This window comes from Phoxinus phoxinus (genome assembly GCF_949152265.1).
Source record: "Phoxinus phoxinus genome assembly, chromosome: 2".
NCBI lineage: Eukaryota > Metazoa > Chordata > Actinopteri > Cypriniformes > Leuciscidae > Phoxinus > Phoxinus phoxinus.
The window spans coordinates 18,643,999-18,654,904 of NC_136877.1; positions in this window are offsets into that span (position 1 = coordinate 18,643,999).

The following is a 10,906-nucleotide window of genomic DNA, read 5'->3' on the forward strand; positions in this document are numbered from 1 at the left end:
TAGACATTATTGACTGATATCCTTGCTGACTGTGCCTAAAAACAATTTTATCTCCAACAGGATCATGGATTCATGATCAAAGCATTGTTCATTGATCCAGTGTCAACAGACTCACCTGAAAAACATCTATGCTGTGACACTCAACATGAGCAAGAGGTACACTGCATCAAAAGTGCAGTCTTCACTTCTCATTTTCTTTCTTTTCTTTTCTTCTTGAACTCTGCTGATGGTCTTATTTGCATTTGCTTTTTACCGTTGTAGGAAAACCCATGTAAAGATAAGAATAACGATAAGGAGGCCTTCAAATACTTATTTATATGGCATGGTAGATATAATACTCCATCTCCATGTCCTATTTTGGCCTACAAGGCCAAACTGATGTAAGAGGCGTGTCAATATCAAATGGTTTGCCGCGCTGGCCACCAACAATCATCTTCAATCTTGTGGTGATTCAAAGCTTTCCGCATGAGAATTTTAATGAAGAACTTAAGTAGTCAGAGATGTATATAGAGATTCCTACAGTGGCCCCAAAAGAAACAATTAACATGAAATTGTATACAACACAGAAAATACTTACTGCACTACTCCAACCTCTACTGTACTGTATGTCCTCTTGTTATTAAATACATTAATGTAAGCCTTCTCAGAATAAGCAGCACAAGATGTACCTGCTGTTTGGAACATCTATCTAATAATGACCTCAAATGTACATTCATGCACAACATTTATCTATCACATTTATTTTTCCACAATCCTCCCTTGTATCCCTACGTGACAACTCAACACACACGGGAAAATGATTAACACTCATCAATCCAGTGCAGTGCGTCAGTGTCTTTCGCTGTCATCAGTGTTTGCATAGAGTCCAAAAGTCTGACACAATTGAAAATCAGATTTTTTTACAAAAAGGAAAGTTATTTCAGGGGAAGATTAAGTCATTACATTTTGATACAAAATTAGGAGACAAGCCCTTTTTTGATTTGGAATAACATAAATGGATGAATCGTTCACGTTAAGATCAGGAATGCACATTAACAAAGTAAATAAGATCAGTTTTCATGTTGACTTTAAAGTAAGTGATTTTATTCTTTTAAAATAAAATAAAATTCTCCTTGATTCTTCACTTAACACTTTGACCCTGTTTGAGTTCAAATCCATAGATTACCTTGACTGAAAGTCCTACTGTATGATGTCATGATTTTAAGCAAAACTGCTTAAATTTGCTAGAGAATGTATGTGATTGTCGATATAGAGCCTGACCAGTCTGTGACTTTTCCCCAGGTCGATTCTACATTACTGCTGTTGAATCAACACTTAAATTAAGAAAAATAACAGTTGGTAATACCGTTGGCTACTTAAGATCTTCCCTCACAGTCCTTCAGTGTTCGGCCTACGTTATATTTAGTGTGTGTTGCCCTGCTTGTCGAAGAATCATTTGTATTACCCTCGTTAAACTTCATATTGGAACTTTACTCTTCATCTTCATCTGCCTTCCTGCAACGACTTGTGACAGAAGATCAAACCTTTAACAATGGATTATGCATCGCGTTTAACAGCACTGGCTCAGAAGAGCACTGAATTTTTATGGAGGGAATTTGGCGTCTTGCTGTCACCTGCCCTTACGATGACGAGACCCTGAAGTCACTGTTCTGGATTGGGGCACATAAAGTGTCGCAACCCAGACAACTGTGATGTATCTGCCACAATAAATGATTGCATTGCACCTGTGTCTCTGAGCATCCTTATTTCTTTTTGATCCTCACGATTTCCAGCCAAGGACATTAACGCTTTCAAGATAAAAGGTTGGTAACTGTCATCAACTCTTATCTCATTAGGTACAATAACAGCCGGCTTAATAGTTTTCACACACACTTTTAGTTTGTGGTTCAATTCATTTCACATGTATTTGTATAACCCACAGACACTTGTTCATTGGTTCTCAGTGACTCCTCATGATTCATGGGTTGACAGAGATCATCGCCCAGTGGTGAACCATTGAAATTTCGAAGTGTTTCTAAACAGTTATGACGTAATGTAGCGTTGTTTACTGAAATCACGTGACTCTGGCTGTTTGATACATGCTCCGAACCATTGATTCGGAACAAAAGATCCTCGAACCTTCCTCAACGCTCGCTATTGTTGCCTGAAGGGGCGTAACTATATTTCATTGTATTACAGTGTGTGTGTGTCCTCTGCTTTCTGTGATGCTGGTGGTCATTCTTGGTGCTCTTTTCTAGCCTCTGGCTTATCCATCTTGGGGTCCCTAAGCCCAGCGCTGCTGTAAAGACTGCCTTGCTACACCGAAATCCCCCTCAACGCTCGCTGTTTGCTGCCTAGAGTGCCGTAACTTTCTCCTGTGGGTCTTTACCGCTTTGAGGCAGGACAGCTGGAGCGAACTACAGGGAAGCCACGCAACCACTAAACCTTAACATCTGGCTAAAGGATTTCAGAGCTTGAATTTAGTGAACTATTTTTATTTCCTCTACGTATCAGTATTCCCTATTTAGTGTTTGTTGGCCCTTAATAAAGTGTAATTTTTCGTATTCAACTTTGTCTGTTGGGTTTCTGTGGGTGAGACCTGGGCCATTGATTTTTCAACGTTGGTCACATAATCTGTTATCAGAAGTGACTGTGTCAAAGTAATGTCTATATGTCAAATGTACAGTTCTAAGATAATACAAATCATACAAATGATCTCATTAAAGAAATGAACACAAGTTGTGATTATGATTACAATAGCCTATATAGAGCATTTTGGCAGTGGTTCATGTTGATTCAGAGTCGGCGTCATCGGAAGTTCTCTCAGGGGTTGACATTATCTCTTTACAGGTGTTGGGGAATCTGAAATCTTCGTAGGAGGCTGGATCCAAACTAGTGCTGGCGTACTCTCCATGTGTAGTTACATCCCGAGGTAAAGACAGAAAAGCAAATGGAAAATAATTAGTGTAGCAGCGGTTCATAACATTTCAAGAAAAAACAACCATGTGCATTTGATCTGATATAACGGGAGATCAATGTTATGAGATGTATTATGTGAATGCTTGGCTAAAGAGATGCGTCTTTAATCTAGATTTGTACTGGGAAAGTGTGTCTGAGCCTCGCACATTATCAGGAAGGCTATTCCAGAGTTTAAGAGCAAAATATGAAAACACTCTCCCTCCTTTAGTGGACTTAGATAGGTACAACCAAAAGTCCAGAATTGTGTTACCTTAAATAGCGTGATGGATTGTAGGGCCATAGAAGATTGGTTAAATACACAGGATCTTAACCATTTAGGACCTTATAGCAATACTTTTATTCAATACAGAACTTGTAGAAGATGAGGTAACAGTGCATCCTTCTAAATTCAAATGGTATTTTAAGAAATTCTGTGCACAGTAATAGCCTACCTCAGTCTTATTTGAATTTAATAGGAGAAAGTGACTGGTTATCCAATATTTTATATCTTTAAAAATCTCTGTCAATTTGGATAATTGATTATTTTCATCTGACTGTGATGAAATATATAACTGAGTGGAAACTATTTTTCCGTTTTCTAATAATATTACCAGGAAGCAGAATGTATATTGAAAATAGCAGAGGGCATAAAATTATCTGCCTATATGTTTCAGAAACCAACTCATAAGCCCAAAGAATAGCATACTTCATCAAATCATACATGAAACTCCCCTCTAACGATAAAGTAGAGTTTCTTACTAATCGACTTTTCTTACTAACAGACCTCTTTAGGCCAACGAAGGGAAGTTGCAATGCATTAAAATACACAGAAATAAGAATCTACCTCTGATACTCTAAACTGAGGTACTTAAGCAATGTGCTTACTCACGTCAAAAGTGCTATGGGACGGATCAACTGGCGGAGACATGAGACCTGGCCTTAGAGACCTGACCCGGGTTTGACTGTGCAGCTGAGCCAGCACCAACCTTCACTGCCTCCAGCTCAAGCTGTCGCAGCTTCACCCGCTTGTCAGCCTCAATTTTGAGCCAGCGTATTTTCAAATGCAGTTCTAGCTCAGCTGACGCGCTTGGGCTGTCTCTTGTGCCTCATATTGAAAATGGGCCAAGCTGACGCCAAGCTGATTTTCAGTCGCGCCCCCTTTCCGGAATCAGGGGAAATGGGAGAGAATGGAGCTCAACGTCATCAGCTCTACCTTGTCCAACTCATTTACGGCAACGTCACCAAGGCCTACATCTTTGACATCCTCCATATCCAAAGCACTTGACATACTGTAGGAAAAATATTAAGCTCACAAAAAATGTGTACAAGTATACTTGTTATCTCGCTCTCTTAATGCCAGGGACACGCTTAACGACTAGCTAAAACATTCTAAAAGGGGTCGCACATCGGACGAGAAGCGCCCCGTCGCACAGTGCCACATCTTTAAAATTCAAACACATTATTCTCTATGAGTGTACACACACCGGCGGCACCATTCGGCATCTGTCCGCGGCGCCCAGCAACGGCTCAGGACAGTGTTCAAAATCCTGCCGCGCCACAGAGCGCCATTTACATAGTTTTATATTAAATTTACATTTATTTGTCTCAAATCGTTGTTAATGTATTCTGACTTCACCCTGTGCTGCAATAAACATTTAGTTTTACATTAATTTACAGAAATCAGCAGTTTGAATGAAAATTGCTGATGTTATCAAATTTTCAGGTGATATTCTCAATTCATTCAGTTAACGGACGCTCTGAGGTAAAGTGTTCAGACTGCAGACTTGGCAACAATTGTATTTAATTGTACAGTACAATCATGTCCTTTAACATAACAATATTGCTGCCAATAAACTGAGAAAGTGCGCGTCCGGTGTGCGATACCTCTAGTTGTCCTAGACACTACGTGGCGCGACGCTACGCTTCTCGTCCGGTGTGCGACCCCCTTAAGACTGAACTGAACGCACTGAAAGACTGTTTCCAATGACTGAAGCAGATTTTAAACACAGACTTTGAACACAGACTTTGAACACTGACTGAACGCAACTGTCTCTGACTCGGCAAGTTTGGGCACGATCTGTCGTAAGTATCAAATTACATCATAATCGGCCTTACATTAAGTTAACTGTGTCACTGGCTTAAGAGTCCGTCTACTCACAGCAATCGGATAGTGGTCAGTATCAACAACTAATCCTGCTTCCTACACAAGTTAATCTGTTAATAGTGTTGGATTTACAATAAATTTGTAAACTAAACATTGCCATAATGTTTTACCAGCAAATGAGCCCTATATATACAACTCTGCATGAATGTAATTGTCAGGATATACACGAGGACAACAAGGGAAGTTGGATTTAGAAAGCTTTAATAGTAGAATGGCAGATGAGCGTCAGATGAAACGGGCAGATGCAGGATATAATTTGCCTTAGAGGAATGATAGTGTGATGATATCTTGCAGAAATATGCTTCGATGTAAGGATGTGCAAACCGGGAAACACAGGGAAGGATCACAGGAGAATCGGGGAGTATCCAGGAGGAAACGCAGGGTCTTGACTCTTGGGAGAGAAGTAGGGATGGCTGATGCGAAACAGTCGTTCCGAAGCTTTGCGAGATCCCGAAGCGCAGCTGTTTCGAAACACTGATCCGAAGCGTGATTCAAAACACCAATGTCACGTGACTATGGCCAAACGAAGCCTCGAAGTGTTTCACAAGTGTTTCATCAGGTGTGATCCGCCGAATCAGCATTTGATTGACACGGTCGGGATCAGACCACACAATCGCACATCTGTATTAAAAAAGTGACGTCAGCGCATATTGACCTCGTGGGTTTTTGTGAGAGGAGTTTGATTTTGAGATAGCGGATTTTTGGTGATATAGTGACATAGTGCGATTTGATTAGTTAGCTATAGGCTAGGCTTACATTTAAATTTACACAACACATTGACTGATAGGCTAGAGACAGACAGAGTAGGCTATAGCCATATAGTGACACATCAACAGATAGCCTAGATATAAATATTGACAGCTAGATTAATAGATAGATACATATAGGCTATAGATAGATTATAGATAGCCTACATACTGTATGTAAATACATAGATAGATTATAGTTACATATCTAGATACATAGATAGATTAATATAGATAGATACATAGATAGATAGATTTGGATAGATAGATGCCCAGAACTCATGATCCACTAACTTACTGGAAAGAGAGAGCAGTAATCTTTCATCTTTTGTATGTCCTAGCTAAAAAAATGTCTTTGGATGCCAGCTACAAGTGTCCCTTGTGAGAGGATTTTTTCAAAGGCTGGAGAAATTATCTGTAAAAAAGAAGTAAGCTAAGTCCTTCCACAGCAGAGAAATTAATATTTTTGAATAAAAATCTCTAAAAAAGTGAGACATTGTGGCTTGATTTCTTTTATTAATATTCATTTTGCAGGACCAAAATAACATTATGCACAGTGATGAGCCTATAGGTTACAAGCTTCACATATTAGAAAAATACAATAATAAAAAAAAACACATTTTTTTAATGGCTCGTCAAGGTTGTTTCAGATCAACACCTGCAAGTGACCACTAGGTGTCACCGTTGAGACGGGTGTCGGATTGATTCAAAGCCTCGAAACAATATGGTACATTTGGTTCAACTGTTTCATTGCTTCACGAAGCCTCGATCTGCCCACCACTAGAGAGAAGCAGTAGGTAAGTCCTTGTGCTGGAATTCTGTGGAGTCACACTGGAACAGATGAGTATACTGTAAGAATCTGGGAATCACAGCATGTTAGCAGGTTGGTTCCTAGTTTAAGGTTCGACGGAGACTGGATGAGAAGTGTGCTCTTTTGTAGTGCTCAGTGGTGCTGGATTAGATGACAGGTGCAGGTAGTTAATACTCAGGTGATTGTGATCTTTGTGCAGTGGGTGTGAATGAACCTGATTGATCCCTGACAGTAATATTACCACTGCCATACACACACACAAATGATCACAGAAAATTACAGAGATATCTTATAATGATCCCGGACGAGCCCCCATTAAATATTACGACCCCCGACTTCATCTAGGTTTGAAAGGTGTAACATTTAATTTCTGATAATTATTTGTGGGATGGCAAGAGGCAAAACATAAACCGAAATAATGCCAAAAGAAGTGATTTTATTATACACACACGAAAATAAATATACAAGAGGTGAGAAGTAATAATAATAATTGATAAGTACAAAAGAGAAAACAATATACATTCAATATTCAGAAACTACACAAACAAACCCAATGGGAAAGGGATGCGAGCGGCACAAAAAAAACTAAAACAAAAAACAAACAAAAAAACAAGGCTAATTCACGTGTAATCCTCTAAACTAACTAACACACAAGGAATTTAAAAGTCTTCATAATAATAATAACTTTATTTATATAACACTTTTAAAGCATCTTAGCACAAAGTGCTTCACAAAAGGCAAAAATACAAAAAGAGCATTACAAAATATAAAACCAAGAACATAATGCATATACAATAATAATAATAATAATAACATTTTAAATTAAAATAAAAAACCCACAAGAATCTAAATACTTTACAAAGTAGTAAAAGCACATTTATACAAATGCTTTTTTAAAAGAGACTTAAAAACAGACAAAGACTCTGTCGATCTAATCTCCATTTGTAAGCTATTCCATAACATTGGCGCCTTTACCGCAAAAGCTTTAAAGGGGTGGTAAAATGCCATGTTCACAAGATGTAAAATAAATCTCTGATGTCCCCAGAGTGTGTGTGTGAAGTTTTAGCACAAAATATCCAACAGATATTTTTATAAAGCATGTTAAAGTTGTCACTTTTTGAGGCTTTGCAAAAACGCACCGTTTTGTGCCTGGCCCTTTAAATGCAAATGAGCTGCTGCAGAGGGCGGGGTTTCAAGAGCTCGCGTGTGTTAGCAGCTGCGATTACCTCACACAGACACACTAAAATTACAGAAACTGTTCTGCCTTTAATGTCAAAACGGAGTCAAAGATGGAGAGACTCAAGAAGAAGAGACAACATGTAGAATGCAACAGGACGTCTCTGAATGGTTAGTTGATGAATGTATGTTGTGATGTGGAGTTAAATATCTTCAATTAGGATATTCTGTCATGATAATCTATAAATCGCTCATATAGGAACTGTTGTGAGATGCACACAGTGAATTTCGATTGCATGTGAAAAGATGGATGCTAATGTCACAGGTCGAGGTGGGCCAAGCCAGACTGCACCCACCCCTAGACCAGGATCACCCTGAGGAGCGTATCAAAGGAGGAGGCAGGAGACAGGAATAAAAAGAATGACAGGCTTTATTAAATATAAAAACAATTTGAAAATCCTAAACTAAAATTCCTCTTCCTTCCTCTTCCCAGGAATCCAAGGCAAGTGGGGGGTCAGGCTCACTTCCTTCTGGCGCTGGTGCCAACTCACAGTGGTAGATACTGAACAGGTGGGTATCACAGGTGAGTGGGGGGTCAGGCTTACTTCCTTCTGTCACTGGTGCCAACTCCCAGTGGTAGGTACTAAACAGGTGGGTATCGCAGGTAAGTAAATGAGTCAGGCTTACTTCATTCTGGCTCTGGTGCCAACTCGCTGAACAGGTGAGTATCACAGGTGAGTATCGCAGGGGAGTAGGTGGATCAGGGCTCACAGGAGTTGTAAAGGGTGGGCACTTCGCACCATACAGGTGGGTTTCAGGGCTACAGCAGACTCAAGTCGCAAGCGGAGCGGGGCTTTGGCTGGCACAGACAGAATCAACACTTCAAATAGAGGTGAATAGCTCTCACATGGGTGGCAGGAGGCAGAGTCAATAGCTGAACAGGGCTTTCACTGGGACAGACAGCATTCAAACTTCAAGCAGAGGTAAACAGTTCTCACGTGTGTTGCAGGGGACAAAGTCACAAGCTGAGCGGGCGTTCACTGGAACAGACGGAGTCAACGCTTCAAATAGAGGTGAACAGCTCTCACGTTGGTGGTAGGAGACAGAGTCATAAGCTGAGCAGGGCTTTCACTGGGGCAGACAGCACACAAACTTCAAGCAGAGGTAAACAGTTCTCACGTGTGTTGCAGGGGACAAAGTCACAAGCTGAGCGACGTTCGGTGTGTTGCAGGGGACAAAGTCACAAGCTGAGCGACGTTCACTGGAACAGACGGAATCAACACTTCGAATAGAGGTGAAACAGCTCTCACAGGGGTGGCAGGAGACAAAGTCATAAGCTGAGCAGGGCTCTCACTGGGACAGACAGCATAAACTTCAAGCAGAGGTAAACAGTTCTCACGTGTGTTGCAGGGGACAGAGTCACAAGCTGAGCCGGGCTTCCACTGGGACAGACAGCATACAAACTTCAAGCAGAGGTAACCAGTTCTCACGTGTAGTGTGCACACGGGGGCTTTTCCTTCTGACATCCAACAGGTGACTGCAATCGATCTTGCTAGACTCTTATGATGGACGGTAGACCAGCATAACACATGGGGAGTGCACGGCGATAAAAGGTAAATCTTCCACACACACACGACAGTCATGCAACGTGATGGGAAACGTCAACTTCAGCACTACAAATCCACTCTTCAAGTGCAAAGTAAGGCCAACACTCACCCAGAGGTCTCGATCTGAAGAGCCGATGATAGTCAGAGTTGGGACAGATGCGGTGAATAATTTCCTCACCACTACAAGCGGCTTCACTTCGCTGGTTTCAATGGACGAGGGGGGAGGCTAGAGATCGACAAGGAATCAGTCTATTTCACTCAGTGCGATGTATACAACGTGATCCAAGCACTTCAAACCAGTATCCAATTTAGTGTAGAAAACATGCGTTTATGAGATTCAATTTGTCAATCACTCATCTCACTCTTTCCCAGTCCAGACGACGAATTCCACTCTTCAAAACTGCCCTCGGATCCCACAAGCAACACTCCGCTTCTTTCACGATGGTCCTTCAGTTGCAACACTCCACAAACATTCCCCAACAGGAGAGAACCACACCAGATCGCCGGGGGAAGACAAAGAACAACCACACAACGCGGAGGGAGAACTCACAGGAAGAATCGACAACCTTGCTATGGCCTCTGTACTTCCTTTTTATAGGGTTGCCCCGCCTCCATAATCCTCTCACAGATCGCCACATCAGATCCTCCGCACCAGATGTCAATCGGCCAATCAGTGCCGTTATGGAAACCTACCGCGCAACCCGGAAGTGGGCCGGTGTTACAGTAACACCGTTCCGGGCGGAACACAATTCCAGCGGGAACTCAGTTCCGCTTTGCTTTCGTCACCTCGTGACATACCCCCCTGCCAACCCGTTCTAGTCCCTAGAACAGGATCCAGTGACCCAGTCTCCATACCTCGCTGGGGGCTGGCCTCGGTTTTTCCGCTGGGACCGCCTCGGTGGTGAGGCCGGCTCCACTTGACGGGGCTCTAGGCCCAATCCCCTTGGGATCACTGCCCACCCCACCAACGAGGGCATTGGTGCCGCTACGGCCGTAGGCTCGTCTGCTACCAGTTTCGGGTAGTTGGGGCATGGGCGAATCAGATTCCGGTGCAGCACTCGTTCGGGACCGGCTCTCCCCTCCGGACGAATGGCGTATACAGGCTGCTCGGGATGTGGCTGTCGTTGAACGACATAAGGGCGGGGCTCCCACCGATCGCTCAACTTCCCTTTCCCTTGGCGACGGTTATCCCTCACCAGAACTCTCTCTCCTGGCAATAACGGTGCCTCTCGTGCCGTCCGGTCATACAACCTTTTATTCTTCACGGCTGCTTGGTTTATCCGGGCCGAGACCTGTTCGTAGGCGGCGTGAAGACGCTGATGGTGCCCTGCCACCCAATCTGTCAAGCTGATCCCCTCTTCTGCTGGCGTGGCCCCCAACAGCAGATCGGTAGGTAGTCTCACGTGCCTCCCGAACATCAAATAGGTCGGGGCATACCCGGTGGTGCTATGCACGCTATTATTGT